This window comes from Hemibagrus wyckioides, linkage group LG06 (genome assembly GCF_019097595.1).
Source record: "Hemibagrus wyckioides isolate EC202008001 linkage group LG06, SWU_Hwy_1.0, whole genome shotgun sequence".
Taxonomy (NCBI): domain Eukaryota; kingdom Metazoa; phylum Chordata; class Actinopteri; order Siluriformes; family Bagridae; genus Hemibagrus; species Hemibagrus wyckioides.
Window position 1 is genome coordinate 10,832,318 of NC_080715.1, and position 17,718 is coordinate 10,850,035.

Here is a 17,718-nt window from a genome sequence, read left to right on the forward strand (position 1 = left end):
ATGCGTTTTATACTTACAGATGAAATAATGTACCTCGTGTCTTTCTTATTTATTTATTTAATTTTTGCAATTTACAGAACTTCCTATTGCGAAGAAGAAAAAGAAGGAATTCACTGTTTAGATCTACAAATCCCTTTAAAAGAAAACAAGGCTTAGGTAATATGTAAATTCTATCAGTTATGAATACTGTAAACTAATCCTCTCTTCTGTTCACAGTTACACTATCTCTCTTTTCCCCACAGGTAGAACTGTACTGAACAGACTGATTTCTCCTCAGGCTTCTGGAAGTGTGACAGCACCTGGTCACATGACCTGGAAGAGAAAAGCCAGGAGACCTTTTGGATCGCTCTCTGGTTAGACTGTAATTTATATTTATTCATTTGTTTGATTCATGAATAAGACTGTGTTCCTGTGTGTGTGTGTGTGTTGTTGTGCTTTATGGCAAATATATGTTTAATGTTAATAGAAAATAGAGATAGTATACTTGAACTGTAAATGTAATGTCTCATTAACCTGACAATGAAACTAATAGGGCTATGCTATGTGTTATAATAATAAGATCCCATCATTAATAAAAATGATGAATTATTCCTCAAAACTTACATTCACACCAAAAACACAAAAGGTATAGTTCGTCCTTTCATGGAATTTGTGCTTTCATCGGACGATGTGTCCATAGTCCTTTTCGTTTCTCCTTAAGAGACATTTTAATGGGAAAATAGATGAAAGATTAAATAACGAACCTGGTGTGCAGACAGATGTGTTGGTAAAGCAGACTTTATGGCATGTAGCAGACATCCCAATGCCCGACTGACAAATATCGGTTCTAATGAAGCTCCAAATTAAGCACTATAGAGTTTGTTTCTCTCTGTATGAAATATCAGCGGTAAATATCAGGAAATAAAAAAAAAAATCTTAAAACCCAAATGTCTTCAATATAAAGCAAAAACAAAATAATTGCCATTGTTGAAATAAATAAAATGTTACGTATAAAAGTAAACAAATACAAAAATAGAATTGAACTTTTCTATGGTACAGTGTCATGCAGTTTTCTAAATAGCTTGATTGGTAGGTTTTCAGGCATGTGTGTGTCTCTGCAGGTAAAAAAAAACACCCTTAATTATGTTTTTTATTAGAATTGTGGTTCATTCCTTATTAAAATACTGAAAAATGCTGACACACTCATGCATCATGTGGAGTGTCAATACTTGCACAGTACTGTTTATGCATTCTTTTTCAAGATAGTCTTACTAATTAATTAGAGACATAAGCTTGCGCAAATACCTTTTTCCTCTACATCTGTAGAGATGTTCCTAATGAGGCAAGCCATCTAAGCGTATGATAAGCACTTCGCTACCCATATGGTTCCTGTGTGTGTTCACGCATGCTGTTGGGTCATGAAGCCCCTTTGGCTGCAGTGAGGCCCTGGCGTGGATAGTGTGCTACGTATGGTGGCCAAGCATGACTGGAAAGCTAGGACTAATCTATGCGTCACTGCTAGTGAGATTTGTGTGATTTCATTTGCAGAATGGGCCGGTTATCAACCTGGAAAGAAGTCTAAAGGCTGATGCGCTGATCCACACTGCGACACAGCTGTGCTCTCTGTCGGCCTGATCGGACCATTTATGACCTGACAGCCCCGACCCTGCACTTACTCTGGTGAGTTGTTTTTTTTTTTGGATTCCTCTTCCTGTTTCTGTTCTTCCTGCTGCTCTTTTTTGTCTCAGAGCCCTGCATGATGCTCTGCTAATCTGGCATCATGCCTGAGGTCCACCATCTGCTGGGATCTGTAATGTTTTCATTCTGGAGTTCCTCGCTCCTCATCCTGCAGGCCATAGCACTATACAATTGATGTGTTTATTTTGTAGAGAGATTGGTTATTGATGTCTTAAACTCATGAAGTGTAGGAGTTCTTTTCATACTCCTCCACTCCTGACACGTATAATATAATATTAGCTTTCATTTGCACCTTAAATTAGAAACCGATTTATTTTTTAAACAGTAAGCTATGGCCTAGTGTCTTTGTGAAGCTTTATTAACGACCTAATTGTCTTCCCTGCCCTGCACCCAAAGCCTTAATTGTCTAAAATTTAATGTGCGACATGACTGAGAAAGTAACTCTGCAGTGCTGCTAATGAGAGATCCCGTGGCAGCTTAGCTCAGGGGTGTCCAGTCTTATCCAGTGTGAGTGCAGGTTTTCATTCCAATCAAGCTGGAGCTGCACCTGTGGATAATATTGGACCCCTGTCTTAGCTGCATTCTGAGGTTTTGTTCACTCTGATCCAAGAATAACATCCTGACAGATTGTCTGCCTTTCCTACAGAAAACAAAACACGTTATAATATAATATAATATCATTAGGGTGCATAACACTGGTGTAGCCAGTAGGCGGGGTGAGAAATCGTGTGAATCACCACATCATTTGTACAGTTACACTGATAAATATGATGTTCTCACACATTCTGAGTGGATGCCAGACAGACGAAGTGGTGGTATCGTGTGAATTATTTAAGGCAAGAAGTACAGCCAACCAAAGCTGCTGTATTAATAGCATTAAAAGGCTAAGGGAAAAAAAGGCAGAAAAATAATATGCTAGTGCTAATGGGGAAATGACATTTTCATTGGCTGTCACCTTGATATCTCGTGTACTCAGAGTGCTGAAAGCTGAACTGGAAAAAATGGAGGATTGATTTATCCTATTTCTCTGCGTACAGGAGCTGGTAGCCAATAAAATGTTATAACATTTCATCTGGAATGCTTAAATATGCAGGAATCGTAATGACCTTTCATTATAGTGCAATTACTGTGTAAATACTGTGACATCCATATATATAGATTCTGCCTTGCTGTGTGGTGCATTATTTTAATCACTCACGAATAAGCATTTTAAACTACCATGGAATATTTCATGGACGGTGCGAACATGAAATTCCCCCAGTCTCCCAATCCCCCAAGATTTTCTTTCACTCTCCATGCTGATGCTGCAGCACATTACTTCCCCATCAGCATGCGGCGTCTGTCACCTCTGAGGGAACTCTCAAGGGAGCTGTTGTCCTTTGTCATTGTGAGTGCCTTCGCCACATTGGCAGCTTTTACTGAAGGGTAATCCACACATGAACTGCAGAATGGGCGTTAAAAATAGCTCGCACTGAGCCATTGGCATTTTCTCCCCACGTTGGTTCATGAAAAGTTGAGAAGGTCACACAGATCACCTCTGGTCTCCTTTCACACTCAAGCAGAAAATGTATTCATTTAAGTCTGAGGTTAGTAAAAATGCAAAACAGTTGAGGGATTAGAAAAAAAAGGAGGCTGAGTGAAGCTCCGAGAAGTCAAATGGCTTTTGAGCTGTTAATTGCAGTTTATGGCATTTTAAGATGAAAAGACATGTCAGTACAGAGAGTAAGCGTTCCATATTTAAACCTCTGCTAGTTCATTGAATTTCTAGGTGGACCATTCAAATGACCTGTGGATTGTGTGGTTTATATCTTTTCAGTTGTATTAATAGGCCACCCTCATTGAAACACGCACTCACCTAAAATTCCAATGAAATCAGGCAGAAAATGCTGACTGATGAGACGTTTTATGGATGGCATATGCTGTCTGCTGCATTACCATGTAACATACTGAAAAACAACTGTAAACAAATACTTCGAGAGGAGGCAAATAATCTAGTATACTTACTGTTTTCTATTATATTGAGGTCCATTGTTCTGAATAATCCAGACTACTTTCTATCCACTCCCATTAATTATGAAACAGAATGATGTAATAACATTGATCAGCACTAAACTCTTACACAGTTTAGTTTGATACCAACAGAACCAGAAATCTTGAGGCTTACTGACGAGCGAAAACTTCTCTGGAGAGTTGGGGAAGTGTGGATATTTCATGAAGTTGTTATCTTCAATTCAATTTCTATTTTATTTATTTGTATAGCGCTTTTAACAATGGACATTGTCTTAAAGCAGCTTTACGGAATTATAGAAACCGAAAAAAAATGATAAAGTTTAAAGTTAAGTTACTATTTATCCCTAACATTTATCCCTAATAAGCAAGCCTGAGGTGAGGGTGGCCCAGAAAATTCCCTAAAATGATATGAGGAAGAAAACTAGACTCCTTTTTTCAAAAGTTTCTATTCACAAGCATTTGTGCAACCAGGAGCTCCTGAGGAACCGATATTATATAACTATCATTTAATATTATATATAACACATTTTTATTTCTTAATGTCCTAAAGTATATTATTATATACAGAATGTGTTACATATTTTAGGGCAAAAGTAACCTTATGTCCCTTTAACTGGAGATGGCTCTTTATTGTTCCCATGACCTTTTCATTTGCTAGCTAAAATCACAAATGCACTAAAGATTGATTAGCCTGAAGAGATTTCGAGCACACAAAGATGTTTGTAAGGACTGCAGGAAACTCTTTGCTTAGAGTGATTAGTGACTCATCTGGCGATTTTACTTACCCAGCGCAGTTTTAGTTGTTTTCTGCCAGCAACAAAGGTGTCAACAAAAAATGCTTAAATTGCATACCCGTGCACAATCAAGGCCTTTCTATTCTAGGGATTCTTAGCCAGGAGCACATTCCAAAGAAAACATAGGAGACAGATTTGTCTTTTTTCAAAACAACAATTAGCCGAATAATGGCTTGTGTGCATTTATATCACTCACGCCTCAATACATTACATTTCCAAATACGGTAGTGGAAAAGACAATATAAAGGAAGTGTCATGAAAGTTGTCATGTATATGTATGTTCTCCTGTGTCTGCAGGGATTTCCTCTGGGTTTAATCTGGTTTAATCTGTCCTCCCGAAACATAGCAATGTGAATGAATGTCAAAATAATTTATTTGCAACAAATTCTCAGATCATTGATGAATCTAGATAGCTTTGTACAGGGTGAATCACTGTTTTTGTGCAATGTTTATTTTGCCCCAATAGTGCAGTTTTTCTTAAGCGAGTGCACGAAAAAAAAATTTATGCAGCACAAATTTAAGGATTTCATTTTACTAACCCTCATGTATTAAATCCTAACTATGTGTCATGTATTGTATTGTCCATATTTTAGTATCTCAACACCATAGTGAGAATACTAAATATTAAAAGTAAACAAAAAAGTCTACCAATTCGTTAAAGATGCACTTTAATTCACTGTCCCTCTCGTCTGGTTAATCGCTTTACTGCAGATCTCAGCCTGTGAAAGTTAAAGTTGCATGGTTGAGAGCTGGAGATCTGTGTGAATAACTAGCAGTTTGCAAATAACATTCCTCTCTGTCTCAGTGTGATTATGCCGACTATTTCTGCTGCCTGAGTGCTTCGACTTGAATAATGCACTTGTCATATGTGCTCAAGATGAAGGCAAAGCTGCCTGTGTCAGAGAGATGAGGGAATACTTAACACAACATTATTCTTCTTAATGCTGTATGTGTCAAAGTTAGTGCATCAAAATTGAAGTGGTGGGAGACTCATGAATGATGTGAGGCAGAAAGGCAAGCCGGCCTGGATTTGTCTTGAAATATGTTTTTTTTTGTGTGTATGTGTGTGTTTTAGTATATAGGATACACATGAAAACATTCTAATTTTTATTTAATTTTATTTTACTACTTCAAGAGCCTCCGTTACATCCAGTAATCTTCAGCTAATAGAATAAATCAATCTTCAATCTTTGGCTAATAGTATAAATTGGAAAATCCACATTTATACACAAGGTCACACACATTGATGAATGACTTCTGATGTCTACTGTATAAACCTCCAATAATGGGGGCGAGATATGAAATGAATGAAACAGACTTTATTTGTCACATATACATTACAGCACAGTGAAATTCTTTCTTCGCATATCCCATCCTTGGAGGTTGGGGTCAGAGCGCAGGGTCAGCCATGATACAGCACCCCTGGAGCAGAGAGGGTTAAGGGCCTTGCTCAAGGGCCCAACAGTGGCAACTTGGCAGTGCTGGGGCTTGAACCCCTGATCTTCCGGTCAACGACCCAGAGCCTTAACCACTTGAGCCACCACTGCCCTAAAGATATAAATTTACCCATAAAAAGACATTGTCAATGGTCTAATTATGGTTTATATAATAGTCTTCCTTTTTATTCATTTTATTAAAAACTCTAGGCAATATCTAGACATCTCAGTAGCACTACTACCTGGTAGAATATCAAATGTATCTGAAATTCCTAGAGAAATATTTACATTGTAGTAGGTTCAGGTGGTATTTTTATGAACACAGGTATCCAAGTGAGACATAAAAACTGGATGAGCCTATGAAGTAAACAAAGGAGTTAAAATTGATAATGTGCAAGTCACTACAGATGAAAGTCTTTTTCTCCATATTTTCTCTGCAATTTGGTTAGCTGCCAATTCCCTCCAACCAGTCAGCTCCTTATCATCTGACAGCTACCAGCCAGAGGAGGGTAAAGGCTAACACATGCTTCCTCTGTGACATGTGAAGTTACCCATCTTGCTGAAGCACTATAAACACACTCTTCCACATAACATGGGATAACAGATGTCCATGATTAGCTAGTGTTGCTGTGATTGACAAGGCAGAGAGTGTATGCAGTCCTTCCCACCCAGAGAGCATGACCTATTTTACTTTGACAGTAAGGCCAGAGCATTTCCAGTGTGCCACTTGTCAGCCCAGAGCAATCGTTTTTACACACTCAAATTTGGCACATCCATCATCCATTTTCATCCATCCATCCATCCATTTTCTGAACCACTTGCACAAGATCACCTGGAGCCTATTCCAGGGAACTAGGGGTGCGAGACAGGGAACACCCTGGATGGGGTGCCAGTCTATTGCAAGGCACAATCATGCACACTCACACACACACCTTCTCACACTATGTGAGAACATGTTAGAGATTCCAATCAACCTACAGCATATGTCTTTAGATTGGTAAAGGAAACTGGTGTACATATAGGTATCTGAACCCCCTCCAACCCCGAAGCCTGGAGGTACAAGGCAAATAACACCACTTTTTTCAGTCTACAGTTCTTGCTGCTCTCCAGTGTGGCTGGAATTTTTGTTCTCTCTTTATTTAGTGTGCTTTTATGCAAAATAATCCGCATTATTTCTTCTTTTAAATAGCATTCTATAGATTTTGTGTGTATTTAGAATTTATGTACACGTGTCAATGAATCATTTTAATTAAAGTACTGTGGTTATAAATATAACGTTCCTGCTGCATTAGATTAAGTAAGTGGGTCTACACTGAAGATAAGAGAAAAAGGTATGAACATATGCTCAGAAGATTTAAACCAAGATCTCAAACATCTGTGGAGAAAAAGCAGATGTCTCTTCCTTACTGAGCTGCTTTCCGTTTCCCGAAGTTCAGGACTGGACCTCCCTGTGGGGTTTATTATGCTTAAAGCACCTCCATCCATTTTGCCCAAAAGTTTTGTTTTTACGGCTTTAACTTTATCTTCCTGGCATTGAGGGTTCAAACTTATTCCATGTTTTCTTTTCGAAGCTTTGTTTTTGCCTCTGATTGGTGTAGAGGAATAGAATCTCTCTGTTTGGGATTTGCAGAAGTTTTGGACATTGTCCAGTGATCAGAGTCAGTCTGCTTCTTGTTAAACAAGGAAGACTCATTTGTTGTGGCCTGAGAGACTTTTGTAATGCTTTCCAGCGCTACTAATGATTCATGGCGGTGTTTGGATACACACACATATGCACCATTTTTAGAGAAACCACAGAGATGTATTCTAGACACCATTTTTTTTTTCTTCAGTTCCTTTATTGACACGTTTCTGGAAGGTTTGAGGAAACCAGAGAATTTGGAGAAAACCCACACAGACATAGGAGAACATGCAAAATTCCCCAGATTCTGTAATCAAACTCCCATTGTCTAATACAGTGTCACACAGTCTATGTTACACTGCATCTCCTTTGAGATGCCATTACAGTTTTTCCTAGTCTGCAGTCACTGCTGCTTCATCATACTAAGTGAAGACATCTTGAATGTAGTTTAATATATGTAGTATTTTCTACTATAGGATTATCATAAACCAAATATAAGATAATTAGACATTTTACTCATTGTAAGCTTTATATTTTCTTATTCTATTGGCAAATAGTAGGGTATGGGCTCTTTTTTTAGAAGAAACTCCTTAAAAAGAACATAAATTACCAGCCAGTAGAAAATAAAACAAATAGTATTTCAAGCTTTTATATTAAAGCCTAGAAATAGATTTAACAATCTTATATTTGGTTTATGGTTTACTATTATCTTAAAATAGTGAAGATTAGCTTCATTTGACTATATTCAAGCGATTTTGACTTGCGGAGATATCATTTTGTTGAAGTGCAGTCACTACTCATTCCCATCTCTGTGTACTGTGACATTATTTAGCTTTTCTCCTCTCACATACTGCAGTTAAATTACAATAGTAATGTGATCTAATTTGGTGCAACTCAACCGTGATATTAGCTTTTAGAGCATAATATCACAAGGGTTTATATTTATATGGATATTCCTGAACATATCGGAAAGCATTTTATCTCATCTTGATTAATCACATCTGTTAAAAAAAAAAAGAAAAAAGGAATGCATATTTAAGAGACATGAATATGCATTACAACTTGCATATTCATGTACTGTATGCAGATTTACTCTGCAAGGAGAAGAGAGTATATTAGGAACTGGTTAGATGGTTGCTTGCTTTATACAGCCAGAGCCTTATTTCAATTTTTGGAGTGCGGCTGTGAAGATTTGTGTTCATTCAGTCACAAGAGCATTAGTGTGAGGCCAGGAATTGACGTTCAGCGAGGAGGACTGGGGTGCAGGCAGTGTTTTAGTTCATCCCAAACATGTTTAGTGGGGTTGCAGTCAGTGATCTGTGCAGGAAATTCATGTTTATTCACTCCAGCCTCCACAAACCATGTATTCATAGAGCTCAGTTTGTTGAGAGTGGCACTGTCGTGCTGGAACACAAAGAAATTCTATAGAGATTTTGTATAATATGATATAATACACATTATAATGTGGTAAAATAACACTATCTATGTTGTTTTAATGCTATTTAATGTTATTCTGTTCATATTTGAAGTGCTTATAGCAGGTATGAACTTCGGTACCTGCTACATATGAGTTAAATGAGCTACAAACCACTGAGTTAAAGTTGAGGAAACTCGTACATGAAGGTGGATTATAGAAATTACATTATTTTCACAGGTAATCCAGTGAATGTTGTTTAATGTTGAGTGAGCACACAAAATAAAATCGGTTCTTTTTAGAAAGAAAAATAAATTTATTGACATAAGCATTTTGGATTAAAATTATTCTCCTTGTCAAATAAGTGCATTCCCAGAGCTATTTATTTATTGACCATTATGGAAAACCTTGTAAATCATAGTCATATAAAGGCCATAGTAGACGACTATATAGATGCTATGACCAGCATGTTGTCACTGAATGTGAAGGATGGCTTTGGCTCTCTCTACAGAACACTATTAAATCCACTGTATTTGTCGTAGCACTCTTGTTTACTTCTACTGTATACGTCTACTGCTTTGAGTTTTAGTGTGAAATGTGAGTAATTAAGATTCCTCATGGTGGGCATGTGCATGCTTGGGCCATCTTCATGACTACTGAGCCAGACTCTTTACTAGGAGAGGAGAGGAGAGGTTGAGGAGCAACTTATTTATATAAAAAGCATTAACCAAATACATACACACACTTTTCTCCACTGCCTTTTCTTCCTCTGGCTTGCTGCTGGCCATGCTGTCTTTTTGAATGGTTGTCTCTCAGAGGATTAGAAGTGGCTTGTATAGATGCAAGGAAGTGTAAATAATAGTCCATGAAGAGGAGACTCTCTGAATCATTGAGTCTGTTTAAGGCATGATGTGGTTTCCCTTTGTGGAAAAGCAAGACCTCCTGATCTAACTGGACTTATGCAGGACTCGATGCAGGCTGAGCTAGGATATTAGGTTTGAATGGATGGGTGGATGGATGTAGAAGCACCTATTGAAGTGGTATAATGTTTCAGGTTTGTAGTGTTGTCTTATATTACATACTGTCAGGGCAACATATACACAATTTTAAGATATTTACATAATGATGACCATTTTCAAGGTAGTGATAAAACCCGAAGATGAAAGCTAGGGAAATTTGAGTCTTGAAAGAATTTTCTGTAACTTACATAAGTTTAGAATTGTTCTTGGGTTCACTATAATACTACTACTACTACTACTACTAATAATAATAATAATAATAATAATAATAATAATAATTATTATTATTATTATTATTATTATTATTATTATTATTATTATTATTATTAATCATTAATTAATTAATTAATTAATTAATTAATTAAGTTCTAAAATAGTATGTGTTCATGTGCTGTGATTATATATTGTCAAAAATGTTTTAATGTTTTTTTTTTGTTTTTTTTGGGGGGGATTAATACAGTAGGGAAACTAATGACATACCAGAATCCAGTCCAATCTAATCCAACTACTATACTACAACAAAAACAAACAAACAAAAATATGTACAACATATTTACAACATATGTATAACAGTTACGATAGAGAGAAAACATAGAAGGTGTGCGTCTTATAAAAAGAGTGCTACCTAGCATAAACTAGCACTGGATGAATCTGCTGAATGCTCTTGTGAAAGAGTATTTGAATTAAAGTATAAGGGTGTAAGTTGTAGCCAGAACCCCTAGGATAGTTTTATAAGAATTAAGTAATTGACTAACATGAGACAGTATTGGCTGGTCTAGCTGCTTGTCTGGTCTCATTATCTAAATATGTAAATATCTAAAACCAGTATAGATTCTCAATGTAGTGGAGTGTTATTAAGCTGTACAGCAAAAAATATTTAACTGATTTACTTTGAAGAAGAAGCTTTTAATTCAATTCAATTCAATTCAATTGATTTGTATAGCGCTTTTAACAATGGACATTGTCTGAAAGCAGCGTTACAGAAGTATAGAAAAGATGATAAAGTTTAAAGTTATGTTACTATTTATCTCTAACATTTATCCCTAATGAGCAGGCCTGAGGCGATGATGGCATGATATGAGGAAGAAACCTTTAGAGGAACCAGACTCAGAAGGGAATCCATCATCATTTGATTGACACTGGACAGTAAATAATGTAAATGTAAATAATGTCCTTTCTTCAACAGTTTATAGTCACGAGGAAATGTTTAATTTATTTGTCACATACACACCATAGCACACAGAAACAATTTTCTTCACAGCTTAAGAAGTTGGGATCAGATTACAGGATCAGTCATGATACGGCACCCATGGAGCAGAGAGGGTTAAGAACCTTGCTCAAGGGATGAACGGCTTGGTGTTGCTTGGGCTTGAGCTCACGTTCCTTCTAATCAGTAACCCTGAACCTTAACCAGAGCCTTTGAGCCACCACTGCCCCTTTCATTATACACCATTTTACTTTCATTACAGCATTTCCAGTAAAAGTAGAATAGCTTTGACATAAGCAGTCAGTGTAATTCCATCCCCATTATTCCAATCAGAGTATGAGTATGTTAAACCCTTGGCTCTTATGTAAAGAATTAATCTCACTCATACAGTAGTCATTTCTTCCATACTACACCATCCATTTCATTCCAGCTCACGTTTCGCATTCTTAATAACTGAATATTCTTATTGATATTGTAAGCTTTTTAGTGAGGTAAAGTTGGATACAGCTATCTCATTGTAGATAATATGCACATGGTTGCACTAAAATTCTTCCTTAAAGTTAGAATCCCTAGCCTAAAGGATGATTTGGACAAATGATACTGAATTCACTTCACATTTACAGCATTTGGCATGCACTCTTATTCACAGTGACTTATATTTCTTATCTTGTGTATACAACTGAGCAGGCGAAGGTTAAGGGCCTTGCTCACGGGCAAGTGAGGCCCTCAATTTTAAAAGAAAGAAAGAAACTAGGATGAAAATCTTACTGCCTCTAAATATGTCTAGAGGCTTATCTTCAGCAGCTCACACACAAAAAAGTGTGTTTTATATGATATGGGTTTTTATCCTGTTATCTATATTTGAAAAGAAAAAAGATCAAGCTGAGGTCATGCTGAACCATGATATTAGGATGTAATGCGAATAGCAGTGTATTACTGTGGAACAATCTAGACTGAGGATCTGTGATAGATGCACCCCAGAGGAAGTTCATGATTATCATCTTGGGATGAAATGTTCTGGAATGCAGCATCAAAGAAAACCCAGGTTCATTCGTGCACAGCATGGAAATATACTTTTGGTTACACTACAGTACGGGGTATTTATGCAGGCACGTTTATATGTTGACCAGGTTCACCAATACACAGCTACATTTACAGGCACTGCTCACATGTGCCTGGCCTACCTTGATATTTATTAACACTTGAAGTATTTAGAACCAGGAATGGATCCGTTGGTGGGGGAGCCACATAGAGATCTGTGCATTGTGTGTACTGCCTAGGTTGCTGTGTTTGAACTGGGAATATAGCGACAGCTGCAAAATTCTGACATGGAATTTTTAGAAGATAAAGAAGAAAGTGGGAAGAGGAATAAAAGCATGAAGTTCAGCAAAGTGCCTTGTATTGCATGTCAGGTCTACATATTCATGGCTAATGGAAAGACCCCATCAACAAATATTTATGAACCAAAAAAAAACAATAATGTGCAGCTTGGAGATCTATCATTCACACAGCAAACAGGAAGGTGGGGGGAGTCTATACAGTATAATGTTACACAGTGCTTTAATGGAATTATCACTGGACCCGGCAGACAAACTGATTGGGTTTTAAAATGGGTCTAAACAAGGTCAAGGTCATGCTTTGCTTAGAAACAATTTTTACGCAATAGCTGCCTTTCTGTTTTAAGTACTGTGATTTTAAAGGGTTTTTAAAGGATTTAAAGGAGGCAAAAAAAAGTTTTATAAAGGATTAGACTTTATATGGTGGTGACATGTTGGAAATAATGTTGATCTAAAAGTGCATTGTAAAATCTAAGGGTATTAAAATTAAATGATACTAGACTTAAGCTTTCCTTGTTGCTGGGGTGATGAGCAAAAGGGTGCCATTTTTTTTTAATCTTTTACCTAAGAATTTACATATAGTGCACATTGGAAGCTTAACGCTATAAAACTGTGTGTACTTAAATCCTTTATATATGTTTATAATATTTTTTTAATACCTAGGTTTAACAATCAATAAAAATCAACAGATCTGTGGTGTTTTATATCGTTATTTACACAGATTTATGTTTTGATCATTGAACAGCAAATAAATAAATGTATAAAAAGAATTTTTGCAGAGTGCTGGGTTATAAGCACTGTTTTATAAGTGCTGCTTTATTATTGATTTTTTATGTGGTTAGCTTTTTCCTTGCCTGCAAAAGTGTAACACTACTAATGAACTGCAATCATCATTTTCTTTTCTCACTACATCCCTGTAATTTAACCCAACTGTCTATGCCAAATAATTCCTAAATTGCTAAGAAATAATGCTGTAAGACGAACCATGATGGTTCATGGTACGAAGATATTTATTAATGAAAGATACATATTAAAGATATTTATTAATGAAAGATACAATTAAAGATTACATACTAAAGTTCACATACAAAATGTGAACTTTAGATGGTACCACACCGGCCACAATAAAGGTATAGTTTAGTTGTTATTTTTCTGAGTGTACAGCTTTCGTATTGTTCTATTTCAAGCTCATTGGTTATTGGTTTTAGCTGCAAGCGTTCTCAGTAATAAAAGCACTGAATGTGGTCTAGTGGAGGGTCAGGCAAAATTTTCCATTAGTTAGTTACATCCGGGTTGAATGTGGATAGAGGGCACAAAAGCTAACAGAATCAAATATAGAAACAAACTCTTTTGAGCTGGCACAGTGCGATCCGAGAGCTGAAGAATTTTCCACTCCAACCTTTTTGTACTCGCTTCCATACAAACTCGCTCTAAGCAAGCTTCCAAAGTCATTTGTCCTCGACTTCTTTCACCTTCTAGAGAATAAAAGACTGGTGAAGTAAGTGGATGTGACTTCACAATGGAAATACATTGTCACTAAAGTGAACATTAAAGGATGTTCAAATGTCCTGAACTGTGTCAGTCTCTGTGGCAGGGTCTCACACCCTCCATCAGTACTAAGTGATGTATAGATTTTACCAGGCCCAGCGTTGCTCTCGGAGTCCAGAGAACCGAGCCAGACGAGCCATGGTCATGTTCCAACCCAATAATGAGCTGCTTGATTACAGCCTGCAGGTTCACAGCTCAATTTGACACCAAGTCTTGCTCAACCAATCGATGTTGGAAGTTCTTTAGCACTGCGTAGCTAAAAGGCCAATGATGAGTGACAACCTGGAGAAAAACACACGTATGAGAAGATCTCCCATCTCGAAATGACATTATAAAAATGTACTCTACATATCATCAGAATTTGTAAAATTCTATCTACAGTCTAACAGCTAACTCGCACCTCTTGTCACTTTGATCGCACCGATGACACTGTCCTTCACGCTCGTCTGAGCTGATTAGCTTGCTCAGTTGACGTTTAGACGATGAAGCTATTGCTGTGCCTGAACAACCCACTGGCCAATCATGTCCCACTTCATGTAAGTTGTCTGCTTTGTGTCCTTGCTTGGGGCAATAGGGCAGTTTACTTATAGGACCAGGATGTCACTCTCATCCTTCATTGTGCCTATTCTCTACCACCTTTGGTCCTAAATCAACCTCAGGAACTTTCCCTACATCTGGTAAGACCAATGACGGACAAACTGTATAGTACTTTTAACATAACTTAAATGACGTTGCACTTTTCATACATTTTTGCACATTCATTAGAATGTAAACATGGCTTTTATAGCTCCTTGCATCACTTTTAAAACTGGTAAATTATTGAGTCTGATTGATCAGGAGGTTTTATAGAAATGTATTTTCTATTTAAAAAAAAGCTTCAGCAGTAGTGCTGGCTCAAATTCAAGAGATTTACAATAATGCAGTAGTTCCTGTGTTATCTTTCTATGGGATATACAAAATATATTCCTGTAACAAAACAAACTGATGATATAGTGAAGTTTTTAACTTTTGTGAAAGGAGTCTCCAGTGTCAGCGCTTTGTTACAGTCCAATTTCTGGCTGAATTTTTTGCTTTTACATTGTTCTTATACTTTAACAGACAAAAAAAAGTGAGAGAATGATTGTTTATAGCTGCAATAACGTTAAGTAACAATGGGTAATAACTTGCCGCTTGGATGTTGAACGTCCTCTTTAGGGTTTTTTTTTTCTGCAATAAGTCTAAATTTGCTGTAAAGTGGAAAAAAAGTTCCTGTTTTGTTGTTTGGTTCAATGTGAATCTAGTTGTGTCCTTTTTACAGGCCCACAAGTGCACGTGTGTTTGTATGGGAAACAAATTGCTCATGACCCTAATTTTGTTTGAATGCACAGAAAGCCTCGGCTGCTGCGCCCTCATTTAATTCACTGCTGTGATATTCCATTTGAGTTGACGTCCCAAGGGCAAAATATTTAGACCACAGCCCATAGGCCCTATGCGTTTCGCAGGAGATGTGAGATGTCGCTGGAATTGCATTGTAATAGTGGTTTAAAAAATATATACTACATTATTAGGGAGTTTTTTTTTTTTTCTTCAACCACCTTCACTCTGTGGTTTCATTATGCCATCATCACCTCTTTAGTAAATTCATCCAGTCCCATTTTGGTAAAAGCAATGCAGCTTATCTGTTGTTGATTAATTCCCATTTTACTGTCCAGCTAAAGTGGATTAGTCAGTGGGGTTTATAATCCCGCCTGAGTCTGTGACACTGCTCGCAATCCCACATGGCGTGAGATTAAATGGGGGTAGAGTGTATATGATGCAGATCAGACATCATGGTAGCCATCAGGAGATCCATGTTACAACACTAAGTCTTTTCCTCATTTTTTATTTCATTATCCTAGCCTAAGGTTCTTTGCCTGGAAAAATGAGGCCATGTTGGGGAGGGGTGTTGAAGTGATGATCTCTACGATGTCCAATTGCCACAACAAACCTTTCTCTTTCAATGGACAAATGAAACAATAGAAGTGAATGTACTGATATAGATAAAAGTATACAGTCCTGAGCATTGTCGTGTTGACCTGCAAAAGAATCCAGATGACTATCATGGGTGTGATGGGTGCCATCCACCCCTCCTGTTTGCCCTGAGTACCCTTGGGGCAGCTCAATTGGCATACAGAGACCACCTCTCATCCTCTACATCAAGAATTAACCTCAATCCGAAACAGTAGCACAAACAACAGCGACATTTCAATGCAGGGATTTTTTTGTGCTTCACTTTCGCCACAAAGGTCACGTGGCCAGAGCCTCGCCCACGTGACCTCCTCTGTGGGCCAATCAAACTCCGGCTTCGGTCACGGCTGAGAGCGAGAAAGGACGGTGGAGAAATCCTTTCTTCATACAATTATTTGTATAATTTCAGTCTTTTCCAACCTTCCTAATTTGTGGCCATCTCTTAGGAGGCGTGCAAAGGTAAAAAGACTTCCTGTTAAATCTTCCTTTTAATAGTTTTCTTAAATACTTATGAATAGTAATTGTCTAATTGCTGAATATTATGGAATAGTTAGACCAAATGCTGTCTTTATATCAGATTCAGAAGCTCTGATAAGCTAAAAGAATGGTCATCCTGTCAAGACGTGAGTAGGATCGATCGTCTCATTGCTTGTTTCTGTGTTAGCATTGTGCTTGATTTGGATTGCTTCATGAACCCCTATTTGGACCAGATTTTAAATTATTTGTCAGTCGGTTAACTTACTGCCTGTCTTGAACTCTCCAAAAAAAAAAAAAAGAGGTGGATGGAGTCCTGTGCTCAGTGAATGGAAAGTAATGTCATTATAATATGACCGCTCAGATGCATCGCTAGCTTTTGATTTGTGGTAATGCAGAATGCAGCAATTTTTGTTCATATTTTTAACAGCTGGTTCGAATCCTAAGTGTAGATAGACAAGGTTAGAATCCTAAGTGTAGATAGATAGATTACAATGTGTCATGTTTGTCATTTTTATGATTGCCACTACATGGTCTTCCGCAACATTTGTTACTTCGATTACTGTCATGGATTCAGGACCTGCCATAGTAAATCAGACATTTTTTTTTTTTTTTGTGCAACTCGATTGTACTACGATGTTCTCGAATTCAGTACAACATTAACCTAAATGCATCTAATAGATTTTACATCATATTGAAATTAATTTATGGCATCATTGGCCTGGAGATTTCTGTTAAGAAGAAAATAATTGATGTTGGTTGTCTGCTTATCAATTTCTAATGGGATTGAAGCTTTAGTGATGAACCTACATCGGCTTACTTGGAGATTTGAGATCTGGATTTAGTAACGTGGCCAGCTGCGGATGTGTATAGTGCATTTGTTGCAATCCCAAAATGGTCGCTAACACAATTCCATCACAATGGGTGCACATCCTTGGTCAGGTTTGTCAGCGCTTTCTAAAACTGTTTTGTTGATGTATTCAATATTAATCCATTAAAGCAACATTGCACATGATTTGATGATATCATTCACAACAGTCAGCATGTCAATGGTTGTTCGCTGTGATGCCAATTAGAGGCATCTCCTTAGCAACTGGGCGTCTTGACGTAATTTCTCTAGTAGCGACTTTAATAACTGGTTATGTGATGTGCTGATTTAGTGGATATGTGTGGCTGGATTTGTGATTATAATTCG

The 17,718-nt window shown here is 37.3% G+C and overlaps 1 protein-coding gene across 8 annotated transcripts in view; it reads left to right on the forward strand.

Moving 5' to 3' along the window:
• The window catches only part of pcbp3 (poly(rC) binding protein 3), a 72,600-nt gene that overhangs the window by 26,115 nt on the left and 28,767 nt on the right, over positions 1–17,718 (forward strand). For all 8 annotated transcript variants that reach the window (XM_058391022.1, XM_058391021.1, XM_058391027.1 and 5 more), the window contains exons 2-4: positions 78–156; positions 243–353; positions 1,528–1,659. The gene's annotated coding sequence lies outside the window, so the exon portion shown is untranslated. The remainder of the gene's footprint in view (positions 1–77; positions 157–242; positions 354–1,527; positions 1,660–17,718) is intronic.